Source organism: Pygoscelis adeliae, unplaced genomic scaffold (assembly GCF_000699105.1).
Source record: "Pygoscelis adeliae isolate BGI_AS28 unplaced genomic scaffold, ASM69910v1 Scaffold62, whole genome shotgun sequence".
NCBI classification, from domain to species: Eukaryota; Metazoa; Chordata; class Aves; order Sphenisciformes; family Spheniscidae; genus Pygoscelis; species Pygoscelis adeliae.
In genome coordinates this window covers 5,569,357-5,585,592 of record NW_008824401.1, presented here as the reverse complement: position 1 = coordinate 5,585,592, position 16,236 = coordinate 5,569,357, and positions in this window count along the sequence as shown.

Sequence of the window (16,236 nt, the reverse complement as noted above, 5' to 3'; positions counted from 1 at the left end):
CACTTTAATATAAAGAAGAGACAGTTGGTAACAGTCATTAACATAACAAAGTGCCCTATAGATCACTCCAAATTCATCTGACTGTTTTTAAGCAAATGTTTTCCCCTGAGAAGTGGCAACAGAACAATTTGTTGAATGTTTTGCTGCCTGGGCTACCTTGTTCTGCTGGGAGTGGGAGAGGTGCTCCTGCTGGATGGCTGGTCCTGAAACCACCTAACAGAGGATGGTATTGTCTTGCAGTGACAGTGTGCTAATTTTTTATTTTTTAGCCTGATTTCCTATCAAAACTGGACTCATGGGGGTTTTTTTTGTGGAGTGGTTCCCCTCCCCCTTTCCCTGTCTGTTGGCTTCCTCCATTGGACAACTTCAAAAAGATCTGACTTCTGTTAATATAGGTAAGAAGAAAAAGGAGTCAGACAGGCTGCTCATCCTTCATGTGAAGGAGAGGCACAGGCTCAGCAACCATGCTCTGTGCTTGGCCAGACCCCTGGACAAGAGACAGTGGGGGCTCCGTGCTGGCAGGACGAAAGGTGGGAAGCAAGAGGGAAGAGGAGAACGAGGAATCAGGGGTGTAGCACTGGCAGCCGTGATGTACACCTGGATTGAAGGGGACTGAGTAGACGGTAAGAATAGCTCCAAGGAGGGAAGAAATGCCATGCACAAGAGCAGGTCTGTTAGTCTGGTGCTCATGAAGAAATTCGCTTGACTTCTGTATGTACCATCGCACTGGGATGATGCAAGAGATGCATTGGTTGAAGGTACCAAGAAGCCATTGCATGTCTGCCCAGAACAACCTGGTTTTGTCATTGCTGTAACTTGCATGTGCTCTTGAACTTGAACTACGGTAGTTTCTCCTGTGGTTTCCGAGCGCTGTTTGCTGGTGGCAACAGGGCTGGGGTGTGCTGGCAGCTGCAGCGGGTTTGGGTCCTCCTGCTGCCAAGTGGACTTTGCTCCTCAGCAGCCTGCCTGAAATGAAACGCCATTTCCTGGGACTGACGAAATGGAAAGGTTCGACTCTGGAGAAGGTAAATCACGGGAGTCTGGGACACGCTGCTGGCTGCCACCAAGGGTAGAGATACCAGAGCAACCCAGGCGGGGAATAGTTTTGAGAGGCATCAGTTCACCACTTTCAATTGTGCATCTGACTTTGCTGCTTGCTTACAGATAGGTCATCAGCTCGAGGGCAGCTGCAGGCACATCGGACGCTGGGTTTGGGATGGCTGTGTGTGTTCTGGCACCTGTTGCTCATGAGCATGAGAGAAATCCCTGACTCTCCCCGAGCTGTTGGTGTCAGAGGGGAACCGGACGGACCTCTTCCACCTCTGTCTCTGCCCACCGTGGCCGGGGGAGCCATGTGTGCTGGGTGTTCCTCTTTCTGGGGCGTGGGGGGAGCATGAATACATCCCTTTGTGTGGGGCTGCGCTGGGGGTCGTGTACTCCTTCAGGGATGCAGAGAGTGGGTTGGAAGATGTCTGGGTGGGACCTGGCTGGGAGAGGGGCTGTGAAGGTAGCGCGGGGGCTGCTGAGCTGCTCCCGCTTATTGACTTAATTGGGGCTGTGCTGCAGGGCTGGAGGAACGCAAGATGGCCGGGATTCTCACGGCATGGGGAGGCTCGCGGGCGACGACCGGGAACCGGCCAAATCATTAACGTCAATTAAGTACAGAATGTGTAGATTACTGACATGTTATTGTTAGGGCTCTAAAGGAAATATAATTAATAAAACTCCCCCACCCACACCAAGAGGCGGCCCTTTGTGTTCCCTGTGCTTTTTCCTGCCGGCAATGTCTATCTCTTCCCACAGCCCCGTGCTCCTTTCAGCAGCCTCGGACAGCATTAACATTTGGATTAACATAAAATCACTTTCTGAAATCTGTTAACATTTATAATGTTGCTGTACTTTGCCTGATCATTGCATTTTTTCTGTCGGTTTGAGCTCGGTGAGTTTTTTTCAAATGATACCAAACATAGACCTATTATGCTGCAAAAATCGCATATTTGTTTAATGATTTCCCATTGGTATCTTTGTTGCTATGAACCAAAGCATTAAATAGAAGCTAGCGCATTAACTCTGTGTTGTTCTACATAATAAATTTGAATATCCCCAGATGAATATTTTTAACAGGGATTTTCTGAATAAAATGCATATGTGCCAGGGTATTAGTAATTACTTAAAATCAGGTTTTGACATTTAATGTTGACATCTAAAATATTTCCTTTAATTTTTGGTTGCCTCTGCAAACAGAAATAATGGCATTCGTCCTAGGGAAGGCTGGGTGGACAAATAACACTTTTACTCATAATGAAATGAAAAGCAATAAAGAAAATGTGCTAAATGTCAACAGTAAAGCATATCTTCTCTTCACGTATTATGAGGAGAATATACCTCAAAATGTGCGTACACACACAAAAATCCTTTAAGTGACTTAATGTGTTTGAATATTAATGGTTTGAATGTTAATCCGTTGCAATGGTTCCATTTTTTGAAAATTGGCTATTTAAATACATTATTACCTCAATAAATTCTCTGTGGTCACTGTGGTAGCCATAGTATGAAAAATAATCATCATAAATCTGAATTTACAAAATATCTCCAAAATTGCACAGTTTTGCTGAGAGAAACAAAAGATGAAGTATTATATTATTTAACTCGATATATTTTGTCCTTGCAGGAGTTGCTTGTCTAAAAAACCAGCAGATGGAGTCTGTTGGAGGACACGAGGGTCTGGCAGTAGCCTAAGAAACCAGCTCGATTTCATAAGCGAGAGACGACTGAAAACCTTTAGCACGTGAGATGCAGTCTGGAAACCTCTGCTAAAGAAGTCGGTCGATGCTGAAGCATCTGCATTTGCAGAGAGCAACTTTGCCGGGAACGCAGATGAGTCGGTACGGGATCCTGTGCCCCTGGTAGGAGGGATTTGGCCAGTAGCGGTCAAAGATGGCTTGTACCATCACTGCTGCTTTCTGCTAGGTGGTGGAAAACCAACAGGCTTCTTTTTCGGCACAGCCAACTAGTATTTTTCAGCATTAGCGGCTTTGTATTCAACTGCACAGAAGTACAGGAGCGAGGGCGTCTGACGGGGTGTAGGCAGATGTGCTCCGACACGGCACCTGCCCTGGGCCCCGCGGAAGCTGTAGCCTTGCTGGGCGAGCATTGCTGGCCTGGTAGAGCAGGGTGGTGGTTTGGGTGTGAGGGAGCCGCCCTGCAGCACAGCCGCACCGCAGGGCAAAGCCGCTGGCGTGGTCTGAAGGGAAAATGAATGTCATGCTCTTATCTTTCCACACAAGATGCTGCTCAGTGCTACAACATCTGTCTAAAGGCAGGCTGTGTTGGAGACCATCTCCGTGGAAGCTCAGATGCAGGAGAGGCCAGGGCAGAGCCCATGTGCGAGGCTTGTGCATGCAGTCAGGTGGGGTGGGAAAGCCCCTTATCCCTTCTCTTCTTGGTTTTTACAACTTTTTTGTTAAAATAATTATGAGGAAAATCATGAAGCATCTCCACACTTTTGCATCTCTGAGTGTCTCTCATTATGGACAAACACATATCTTTCTCCCTGAATTTCCTGGGTTTTTAAACAGGAAGAGGATTGTTATTTGCAAGTGTCAGTGATCGCTGGGATGTTCTTTGCACGGAGTTGGCCATTCGGGCAGCAGTGTGGCAAAGCAGAGGGAGAGGAGAGGATATCTGTGGTTTCTGAGTGTTCCCCTGACACTTTGCCATAGCAGAAGGAGGGTTGTGATCAGGGACTTTGCAAAAAGTAGCAGCCAGCAGGGCCTGCGGGAGAATTACGGGCATCGCTTGTATCCCAGCACTGCGGCACTTGGGGTTACATCGTAATAATAGTAATTACAGGCAGAAGAGGGAAAACTGCTCCACCTCTGACTTTATCCGTTCCCATGACATCTATTCCTCATTATCATTTTCAGCTTCTGCCCTCTCAAGGCTGCTCTCATCCACGCCTGAACATCCTTGTGCGAGCATCTGGAAATGTTACTGGCTTTTGAATTTTTTTGGCTGCATTGTCACTCAGTCAATAGCGTTCAACAACAGTAGACCTCGGTGAGGCAAAACTTGATAAGGCTGATAAAATACTGACCCATGTAAATCAATGAGAAGTTTTGCCATTATTATCTTCTTTCTCTGGAACTCTTATGACCAGAGTAACCTGTGCATACTGTCTTAGGTAAATGATGTATCCATGCTGCTTAGCCACAAGTGTTGTACAAGGAGAAGGAAAGAAACTAAATGACTTTCGAGTCCTTCATGAGCACCAAGAACAGGGACATCGCAGGAGTATGCGAAGGAGTGTGCTCAGGTGGCAAGTGCAGCGCAGATACCCCCTTTCACAGGGTGCAGAGTCCTGACCAGCATACGCAGGGACTGATCCTGGGGTGCCCTCGCCTAGCTCAGAGTCAGGCATCTTTGTAGGTTTAGGAATATAGCGATGGGATTATCTTTGCCGCTAAACCCTCAAAAAGCTGAGCACCCTAACTATGAATTACAGCCTTTCCTTTCATATCTGCAGCTGAGTTTGACATGTGTAGCTGCAGCTGGCCCTACCTCTACAGTTTTATTTGATAAATCTCATTGATGAGGGTTTTTTTAATTCCTCTCAATCTCTTTAAATTAAAAAAACGAGAGAGAAGTTGAAGAGCGCTGTAATTGCAAGTGAGCACTATAGAAACCTACAGCCAGCAGGCATGCTTCAAAGGAAACGGGGCCAGCCTGGACCCTTTAGTTGCTGACTAGCGAGGGCTTCAAATGTGCCTGTATGGTGACTGTGTTTTTTATTTTGATCCATACCAAAAGAGCTTAATTGGAAGATACTAGGGATTTTGATGCATACAGCCTCTTCAATTCAGTGAGCAGAGGCCGCTGTTAGAGCAGACGCCAAAGGTGGTCTCTAGCATGATGGGGTGGGTGTCCCGGCAGCAGCAGGGAGCTCACTGCCAGATTCCCCCAGTGCAGGCAGATGCAGCCCTGCTTCCTCTCCTGTGCACGGAGCTGTGGTTTGTGTTTGATCGGTATCGAGGAAAAGTTTCCTCCTCGAGGAGCAAGAGACCTGCTTGGTGCATTTAAAGCCCCGATGCTTACAGAGCAGCCTGGCTGTGCCCTATGCTCTGACCTTCCTGGGCAGCAGGCAGGGACATGGCTCTCCCCTGCGCTTGCACGTGAGTAACTTCTCTGTGCTCTTGTGTCCGCTCACGCAGTGATGCAGCCGTTGCCTGTGCTTCTGGGCACGCACAGCCAGCTGCCTGCACGCCCTCCTCCTGCTGCCTGTCTGCATCAGCCCTCATCCTCCATACCCCAAGGAACGGGACGCAGAGAGCAGCAGCCTTCCTTTGCTTTCCCACCACCTTCCCTGGCACGCTCCCTTGCGTGGGCAGCGAAATAAGCAACTACTTTTCATTAGTGTCAATGCACTTTGCACCTAACTCTAAACTACCAGTTAAAGTTATTGATTCTGATCGGCAAAGGTACTAAATTCCAGTCGGAACTGAAAAAGCAGGTATTAAACTTACAGAGACAATCTGTTTAATGCAACGGTGGATTAAAGCAACTGATTTATCATCTTTGTATCTTTACAAACACTAATTCTCAGGATGTGGGTCTGGACCAACTCCTGTGTGTTTGGAGTCTTCTCATTTCATCCGACCATGACAGAGTTGAGCTGCAAATCTTCAGCTGTTGCCCTTGAATAGCTATCTCCTCAGAAACAGGTTGATTTTTTGGTTCAGCTGATTAATTCCACAGGATGATTAATTATTGTGTAAAGATAATTTTGTGTTTATTAGTTTGGGACATGAGAATTTATCCCTTTATTTCCTGATCTTGCAAACACAGACAGTGGCAGAGGGTTATTGTTTTTCACCGACTTCTGCTGTGGATTCTCATGTGGCTTTTCTCAGCCTGCTCACTGAATTTGGTCCTTAGCTTGCAGTGTCTCCTCAAAGCATTATCAGTCCATATATCCGTGCTCTGGAGAAGGTATTTAACATTTTTCTGTTCTAATTTCATCTGACTGAAGGTTGCATCCAAACAGTCATCGATTGTTAGGATAATTTGTCCTGGAACATACAAAAAAGATGCTTCATCCTCTGTTATTCAGTCTGAGTTGTGGCATGAACGTCAGCATTCCTCTGCAGCAGGAGTGACCTGTGTCTGCTCAATGCATAGCAGTAGTTTAAAAAGCTAATAGTATATTTGAACTAAGAGTGAGAGAGAATATGAAAGAATATTATAATTGTGCATAACAGAAATTTCTATAATTAAAAATGGAATTCTCTGGCATTGGAGCAGAAATAGAAATTTTCTACCCAGTGAAGCTCCAAATTATTTTAGAGGGAATTAGATATATTCTTCTGGACTGTGATCACTCTGAAAGATTTTTTTGATGCTAAACTGTATCTGAATATTGGAAAGAGCAAGCTGTGTTGTCCTCTCACCTGCTGCTAGCTTGGAAGTGGAAACATGAGAGACAAAAGTGTCATAGCTTTTGGATTTGCTACACAGTTATGTTCTCTCTTCATGTGTTTATAACGTGGGAAATACCTTCTATAACCACTGTGTATTTTCATGCACACATTTTTTCACTGGGTTTGAGCCAAGACGGCTATTGGCTTTATATGCAGTTGCATCCTGAGAAGCTACTTTTATGGGTTAGTAATTGAAAGGTGCAGGAGGTTCCTGCTACAGGACAGACAGCTCTGTGTGAACAGAGACCTGCAGAGCAGGCTGAGCGTTTGTGATGGGAGATACCGGTGTGTCCAGGAGCTGCGTGGCCTGGGGATTCCCAGATGTGCCGTCTTGCAGTCCCTCCAATGCAGCGGCAAAACTGAAGACCCCCCCCCCCCCCCTTTTTTAATTCTTTTTTCCCCCCTATTTGTTCAAAATCGTCTTGTGCTGTAATCAACCGTTTCAGCATAACCCCCAGCACGTTTCTGGCTTTTCCAAACCTGATCTTCCACATGCCAGAATGCTGCCTAGATGGGCTCTGGAGATAATGGCAATGAAATATGTGGGATATGTGTATGTGCTAGCACTGGCACTAGGTTGCCCTCTAGTTTTATTTCTACTGCAATTCACTCAAGGCTGTTGCCATCTAGCCCAGGTTTGTCCGAGCAGTGCTCCCATGCATCTTCCAGGCTGGGAGCCTCGTGTGGTCTCACATCAAATATCAGCCGTAGGGTAAACTGCATTTGTGTGATGCATTTTACTGAATGGGGGAAAAATTCAAGTGAGCGCTTGCTTGCATGAGAAAATATCCTGGCAGGCTGGCTCTACCCCAGTCCCATCAGTACGGGGTGCTGGTGTAGCTCCCCTGGGCACGGGTGAGCATCCTTTGGAAAGGTGGCGGGGGGACTGGCTCCTCCGACCGAGCGTGGCTATGGCGTGTTCAGTGTAAATCGTAAGAAAGCGATTGGTGTTTGCCTCCATTAGCTCCGATATAAATATTGCTGCTCTGCTCTCGCCATTGACAGCGAGCGTTTTTCTGCTCGGCAGCCCAGTGCCAGGCGCTGACAGGCTGTTCCAGTACAGAGGCTGCCTGACCCGGCCTCTGACCTGGTGCTGTGGAGAAGGTGGTTGAGTTTGTACTTAATGTACTGGGCGAGTACCCAGGGGAGCCTCTGCAATTCCCAGTTCTGCCACAAACTTCTACTGTGATCTGGGATAAATCATTTAATCTCTCTTTCTGCAGCAACTCCCCTTTTGGGGAGAGAGGTGGGAGCAGCAATAATAGCCTGCTTCGTCTTGTCTGCTTTAGGGCTATATTTTTAGTAAAGTGTGGCACCAGGCATCTTCTATTTAAAAGGCTGCCTTCCCAAAACAGGTTGGTTTTTACTTGGCACTTAAGACTTAAACCCACACCTGACCAGAGCTTGCCCTTAAATTGGGGTATTAGGGCTTTGCTGTGATGCAGCAGGTGATAAAGCACATTGCTGCAAGAGCCTGGTGCTTCTGGTCCCCCCACCTCTCCCCTCACGGGCTGTGCCCTGCTTTTCCCAAGGAAACTCTCCAGCTGTCCCCTGATGTCTGTGTTAAAGCAAGAGATGGCCAAATGCTGCCCTACCTAGCAGCATGGGGAGGTCAGGCGAGGGAACTTATTTCACTTGCAGAGCTGACATAATTGTTTAAAGCAAACAGACAGCTCAACATTTTCGCTAACTTACAAAATCTGGCATCTCAGGAGAACGTGTTTGGACTCAGCAAGGCCATTTTCACAGGCAAAGCATTGTCATTAATCTGCATGTTTGGCATTGCTGCTGGAGCACCTCCTTTTTGCTTTGAATGAGATGTATATTCATGGACTGAAAGATGCCTGGTTTTGTTTTTATGCCGGCCACGTGGTTTTGATGGGGTGGGATCTCCGTGCACAGGCACTCGGCTCTTCCAGCTGCACCGACACAAAAGCTCTGGTCACTGCTGCTGGATTGTCGAGCAGGGTGCAAGCTGTGATTGTATTGAGGCCAATGCAATCATATCACCTGCCAGTCTGGGGAAAAATAGGGTCTAAATAAGATGATGAGTGAATGATGTGGTCAGAATTAAAAGGATAAACAGTATCTTTCCCTTAATGAACTCTATTTAACATGTGAGAAGCCCACACATGCTTTATCTGTATTCTGACCAGCGAGGAGCCTTACCCAGACTTCATTCAACAATTCATCATGGCCGATTTGTGCAAGGCATATTTGAGATGTAAGATGTGTGACTCAACCTCTTTTATTCCCTCATTAATTTTCTATTCTGCCTGAAATGAGTTCTAGAGTGCTCACCACCAGGGTGTAAGTGCTGGTGAAAATGGGGCGTCAGGATTTCTGCTCTTATTTTTGTCACTGTGGTTGGATAAAGGGGCAGATGTACAAACACCTGGGCTAGGCGGGCTGGGTGTCCTGAGTCGCCAGCACCTACTTCCACCTGTGACTGCTCCCATGCATGTGCAAATTTGATAATAAGGGCTGATCATTGTTGTATCCTTGACAGCATTTCTAAGAAAATTGGTGGCTGAACAATTGGAGTTTGAAGTTTTTAGCTCATGTTGATACTTTTGAAGACTTCACCTGAAAATACTTGAAGATCTGGTTTATTTGGTCAACTTGCATGCACATCTGCTGAACTGTGTATCTCGTGCAGATTTGCTTTTCTGCTCCGGTTCTGCTCTCCTTTTCAACACTTCTACACATGCTTCTCACTGTGTCTTTGTATTGCATGCTTTACATATCTTTCTGCTGTGATGTGTATTAACTACTCAGACTCCCAAGGGCCTCAGAAGATGAACGGTGTTATCTATAAGATTCCAGTAATAATCCATTTGTGTATGAAATGTGCTCTTCAGTATTAGTGCATCGCAGAGGGTTGGCATTATCTGATAGCTGCAGAGGAGGCTATGGGCAGCCACTGTGTTCTGAGCTGCGCCTCGGGCTCTCCCAATAACTCCTGGCAAGTCACTTAAACTCCTTGCAGTTCACTGTATCCAAAGGCAGACATTGCTCAGCTTGCCGGACGTGCGGGGTGCTGCGTGGCTTCCTGAGCTAACACCTGCAAAGCACCCCAACCTTCGGGGAAATGCAACCAGTAAGCGCTTCCACTCCAAGCAGTGAATCCAGGCCCCTTCCTGGGAGATGCGGCAGCGGTGGCAGTGGTGGTGTGAGTAAGAGGGCTTGGTGACACCAAGCATGCTATGTGGGGGTGTTAGAGAAGAGCCCGCCTCCCCTACCCTACTGCAAATCCCCACCTCTGATGGAATTGGGCTTTTCCAGCAGCATGGCAGCTCACTCCAGCGTGCAGTGGTATTCTCAAAGTATTGTCCGCTGGCTTCTCATTTAATTTCAGATGATCTTAGTCCAGGCAAAAAAAAATGCAGTCTGTGCCAATCAAGAAGTATAGAGCACGCAGTAAATACAGTTCAAAAGCTGCATTACCCTTATCTATTAGTAATGATCAATTAGCATGAAGGTCAGCGGGCAGCTTGGAAATGAGTCAGATAAGAAGGGCAGGAGGATTTGAATGGAACGGAAATTCTTGATTCATATTCGGTGTTTAAAGTCATAACTCTGTAACAGTGGGGGCGGAGGGTAGCGTTAAGTAGTCCTGCTGTCACACTGACTCAACTAGAGTGTAAATCACGGTGGAGAGAGTGCTGTGGCTTTTTTCTGGTGCTGAAGCATCATATTGTACCACAGAAGGGATTGCAAGTTGCAAGAAGTCCTCCTTGCCCTCCAGCTCACCCTGAAAATCCCTGGCTAGTTTGACCCCCTGCTGGCATGGCACAGCACCACAGGGCTGGTGGCTGCTCTCAGTGCCACCAAAAGCTTAACATTCTGGTCCTTGTCTTGCACCAACATGAGTGGGATCAGTGGTGAATGGCGGTGCAGGACGGAGGCGAGGGGCAGGAGGTACTGTTCAACACAATGTCAATGTTTTTGGGGGAAGAAGAAAAGATGACTTGTAACCAGTTAATTACCTTGCAAATTTGGCACAGATGATCCAAATGTGCCACAATAAACAGTAATTGGCCCTTCCCAGGGTGTATGTGCACTCTGAGATAAATAAAAAGGTATTAAAAAAACATTACTGAGAGTTACATGTGCACACCTGGGGTAGTGTGGGCCTCTCAACACGAGCATGTGCTGGAGTCTGGTTTCTGTTGCAAGCTGTTAAGTTCAGGCAGAGATGACAGGGCACGTCGTTGTGGTAGGCAGCATCATAATGCACTGCCTAAATGCTGTCTTTACCCTGTCAGCCACTTTAAGTAAGTGTGCTCAGAATGATTTTATCTTCACCTGAGTCTCCTGTGAAAGCAGCCAGCAAGCTGTTTACAGACAGGTTAACATGGGTAAGAAAGAGGTGAGTGTTTTGCTGTAACAACCCATTTGAAGGAGAGGCGATGCAAGGCCATGCCTGGAGGGGCAGGGGGGTGGTTCTCCCTGCTTCCCGTGGTGGCTGCAGGGCGAACAGTTCTCTTTCTGCTGCCTGTGGCTGGGGCCGTGCTGCAGGCAGCCCTGGCGCGGTGGCCACCGCCGTCTCGGGAGGGGACCTGGCCCCAAGCACGGGAGCCTCCTCCCCGGGCTAGGTAAAAGGAAGCTTCCCTGGAAGCTGTTCCTGAATATAAGAACTGCTGTTTGAGGCAGCTTCTCTGGATTAAAACAGACAAGCAAACTTGTGGCACTTGTGGCACTTGCCACAAATTTCAGACAGTATGATACAGTATGATACAATCTTTCTTGTTTTCTCAAGTTAACGTATCCCAGGTTTTCACTGTTGCTGTGGGGCAGGTTGGTGGATGCGTGAAAATAAATCTGTCACTTTTTGCTGTGTGAAGTTTATTTCTGCTTGTTTCTCCTACACCTACGTACATATGCATGCATGCCGAGGCTTAACAAAACACTTCACCTCCTTCCGCAGTGGGTGTGTGAAGGAATACACGTGCACTGTGCTTCCAGCTTCTGTTCCTGAAATACCATATATTCTGGCCTGCGAGCTTAAAATATTCCGATGAAGAGATGTTTTAAAGCATGAGAGCATTACATGCGGGGTTTCTTCTCTGTTCTCTGGAGGCCAACTAATCCCCTTAAAATAGGGCGATAGTAGTGAAATAGGTGCTCTTGGTACCAAGCAACTGCACTGCCTGTTGAAGACGATGAAACGTAAGTACAAAAGCGAATAGGTGGGGGTAGGTTAAAACCGGTGTTCCTGCCTCTGACAGTTTACTTTGATGAATGCACTCATTCACTCAGCTTCACCATTTGAATCCTGCATAATCAGAGATAACAGGCGGATGGTTTGCATGAATAACTAAGTTTGTCATGTTTAATTTTCTTTAAAAAAAGAAACAGCAGTTGCTTTACCCTCATCCTTCAGGCCCAATACATATTTATAAATTGTCAGGAAATGAAAAGCCTTTTAACAGCACGCAACAAGCATGCAAAGCTACCAGGAGAAATAACTGGGAGAGCGGGGAGCAGAGCAGCCTGCCTGCAGCTTGGGTGGGCTCACCTCACTTTGCCTGGGAAGGTAGTGTGGGCAAGGGATGCTGAGCAGGTTGTCTGAATTATTAGGATGTGTGGCACTGATATTTGTTTTGTGTTCTGCAGATGGTGTCTTCTGACAACTTGACATTGCGCAACAAGAAGCATTAAAACTGAAAAATAAACCTGCGTTTGGCAGTTAGCTGGTAATTCAGCGACTGACTGTGCTGCTTAATATTTGATAGGGTGCTTGCTTTATAGTGCCTATCCCATCACTGACAATTTCTTAAAACATACAGAAGGTGCAGCTGGAGTTTGCATGGAGCAAAATGGTGGAGGAACGTCTTCTGCAAAGCACTGCTCCCAGCAGCCGTCATCCCCTCCAAAGCCGGTCCCAGCTGCCCTGGGAGCTGTGTGCGGTGGAAACATGAAGGTGAAAAGACTGACTCACTCCTAAGATGGCTTTGATCCAGGACCAGCCCTTCCCAGCCTGTGCCAGGCATAGGTGTGGGCATCGTGGCTGCTATTGAACACTGCTAATGTTACAATTAAAAAAAATCCAGTCTCTTTATTGAGCAAATGATTTCTGCAGAGAATAGCATGATATATTAAAATGTCTGTGTAGAAAGCTCCCAAGGGAGAAATTCAGAAGAAGAAAGATTGGATCACTAAAACTGAGAGAGAAACCAGGAGTCGCTAATGTGAGGCTGAAGGAAGAAGACCATATCTAGTTAGAGGGTCTTCTAACCAGCATGGCTTTTTTCATAATCATCCTATCAAGATGATCTTTGCAATAGGCGACCTCTGACTTCAGTACCAATATATATGTCACCAGACACAAATCCCTCAAGAGCTAACTCAATGATATTTCAAGTAAAAACTACTAGGCAGAAGTGCAATCTGATTATCGGCATGTATGCAGCCTGGGAGGCACGGAAGATCTATGAATGCTGAAGCCAGGGAGAAGTGCAGGGCAGGAGCACGCTGAGCCCCATGCAGCGGTCCTGCTGGCTGGCCACCGTTGCCCCTCCAGAAGTCCCACTGATGGCACGTGGCATGTTACAGCAGATCCCCAAAGACAAGGAATCTTGAGCTGATTAGGGATCCCCTTGCTGGGTTTTAATTTGACTTTAGCATCATTTAAAACGATCTCAGCGTTGCTTTAAATCACAATCAGTTTACCGCCCCCTGAAAAGCCCCAGGCCGCTGGCAGGGTGGGTGTTGGGATTGCCCACCCTCCCCAGGGAGCCGGAGTCCTTGGGCACTGCCTGTGCAGGCTGCAAAACCACTGCTGAGCAAAGCGGTGCTGAAAGGAACTGTGAATGCGTACTTGAGTGCGGTATTCGGATTTAATGGTAAAAATGATAAATCTTAACAAAAATATCACTGAGATGAAAAGTATGAAGTGTTTGCCACTAGTAATCATCTAGGGAATAGAGAATAATGAAACAGCAAATTCAAAACCACAAGGGCCTGTAAAACATTGTTTCCCTGCTAAAAATATCTTACGGAAAAATCTTTAAAGCATCAGTCCCCCTCTTTTTTATAGACCTTGCTTCATCCAAGCGCTTCTGCACGTGCTTAGTTTTCAGCGTGTGAGCCGTTCTGCGGATGCTATGGGAAGAGCACGGGTTTAGAGCGCTGGCATGTGGTGATGTTCGGCTGGATCAGCCCGTGGCGAACGCTTGTGGGAATCTGGCAGAGGGTGGGTGTGCGGAGCCTGATTCTCATTTACGCCGAGGCGGCTGTACACGGCTCCCAGGGTGAGCGGGGCTCTTGCAGCGAGTATAAGCGTGTGCGAATGCTAAACCATGTAATTAATTTAAAATCCCCTGAAGTTAACTCAAAATAGTCCCATATAGACATCGTGGGGCTGGCAGACCACAGGCATCCGAGTGCCGTGCCCTTGTCCTTCCACACGAAGGTGCCGGCAGGCTTCCCACGGCCATGGTGGGGGTCTTCCCGGTCACTGCCTTCCCGCCCCAGCTGCTGCCCTGTACATCACCCGAGGGGCTGCATCCCACCCCTCCGCTTTGAGCATCTCATCTGCTGTCTGGACTGGAGAGCTTGGTCTCAAACAGAGACATTAACATTTCCGTTAATAGGGATCTCTGTGTTGCTACATAGTCTGAATTGGCCTCTATTACTTATTAATGAAGATCCAAAAGTGCATGTACTTAAGACCTTGCTTAGCTAAGGGGAGTCTTCTAGGGCCAATTTGAGTCCTATTTAATGACTAATGGCTATTGAGACATAATGTCCACTAAGCAGATATCACATCCTATTTAGTATTTAATGTTTAAATATTTAATTAATTAAACACTGCCAAATATTTAATTAAACGCCATCAGAGCCATCCTGACACTTCCACTATGCATAATGCAAAGGAAATCAGGGCTTTCCTTATCAGCCCCACAAGTAATGCAGATTCAGCCTCATCCAGAGATAGCTGGGGTCTGTGTAGCCAAAATACCTGCAATCATACACAATAGAGAGAGCTGGTTTTTAAAACACTTTTTTTTTTCTTTTTTTTTTTTTCAAAATGAGCTGAGCTAAACGTTTTGTTAGTAAATCAGGCTCTGAAGTGACACGTAGGCAGAGCGATAGTACCGTATGCCGCACTGCAACAAGAATGCTATGCTTGTATATTGACTTTTAATTATTTAAAAGTAAATGACTGCTACTTAGCATGGCATACCTGCCAGCAGTTTACGCTAGTTTTGCTTAAATATTTACTCTGTTATTCAATAAAAAATGAGTCTACTGAAGCAAAAAATGAGAACCTACTGTATCACGTGGGCCCTCTCCTACCTGTGGCATGCCAGCTTCACAAAGATTTATTCACAAAGAGATGCTAGATTTTGATGGTTTTCCTGGACTAAGCCAAAATACGGGTTTAAATTATCCAGTTAGACTTCCAGCTACAAACTGGGTCATAATTATCAGCTTTTGACATTCAGTTTCATATTTACTTATGGAAACTTGGCACTTAGAAATATAGAGATCTTTAAATCCCAGTTTCAAAATCTGGACTCCCAGCAGGTACAGAAACATTTAGGGCTGAACTGCTTATTTGAATATTTTATTACCAAGCTCCATCCTCTGATGCATGCTGAAGCTGCTAGGTCGTGTTTCATCACTCCCAGCCTGTGTGGGGATGTCTTATTTTAATGTTCCCACATGGGATCTCTCGCTAACAAGGAATGTGGCTACCAGTTGGAGAAACCATTAAAGTCACATCATTTTTATGCTTGGATTCAAGCCATTTATTAATGAAATGAGGATACATATTTTGGGCTTTCTTTAGAGGATCTTACATGATCTTATTGGCTGCTCCAGCCAAATTATCTTTCACTGTAAAGAGCTGATGCTCCAGTTGCTCAAATTGGGTTTTACTTATATAAACAGGCAAAAAAAAATTGGACTCACACTGTAAAAAGCGTCTGTTGTTAGGACCTTTATCTCTCAAGTTCAGTGATGCTTCGCTTTGTCCGTTTGCATTTATTGAACAATCAGTTGCCTGAACAGGCAGGAGTTCGCCTACATCTATAGGCTGCTGGGATGTTTTGAATTTTCATGTTCTCCTGCCCACTCAAGCAATAACCTCAAACTATATTCATTCCTTTCACTTCTCTGCTCCTTACAGTCTTTTAAACAAAGGTATATTGCCACTCAAGGTGAGAGTAAAATGCCATCCTGCCCATGCTTTGCCCAAAAATAAATGCTAAAACTGAGCAGGATGGAGGACTCATCCACCTCATTTAATGTAACAGACACTTGATGGTCTTGCTTGACGTAGGTCGTATCTTTTAATTAACTTTTATTTTATTCTCATATGTACACGTATAACCACCCGTAACTCATTTAAAGCGGGCAGTGGCCTATGTATCGGAGACGCAAAGGTGGCAGGGAACTGGCAGCTGTGAACAGAGAGGTGAAGGACAGGGACGGTGGGATGCTTGTCTTTGGGCTTGGTCCTCCCCACCCAGAGGCTGGGTGGGACAGGTGAGGGAGAAGGCACCAGCTACGGCGAGAAAGCCGGGCTCTTCAGAGGGGGGGTTTCCCTGGCGAAGCTGGGGGCTGGGAGCGCTCTGCCAGCGCGGTGTGCACCCGCTGCACTCGCTGCAGTTACCCGGGGACTCGGTCCCAGCTGCAGCCGAGGCCTTTCTGCGCTCATTTATTATTCAGCACGTCTTGACTGCTTAATTGAGGCGATGTGTAGCAGTCTCTATTAGCACGTGAGCTCTTTGGGAGGAAAAATCAGTGC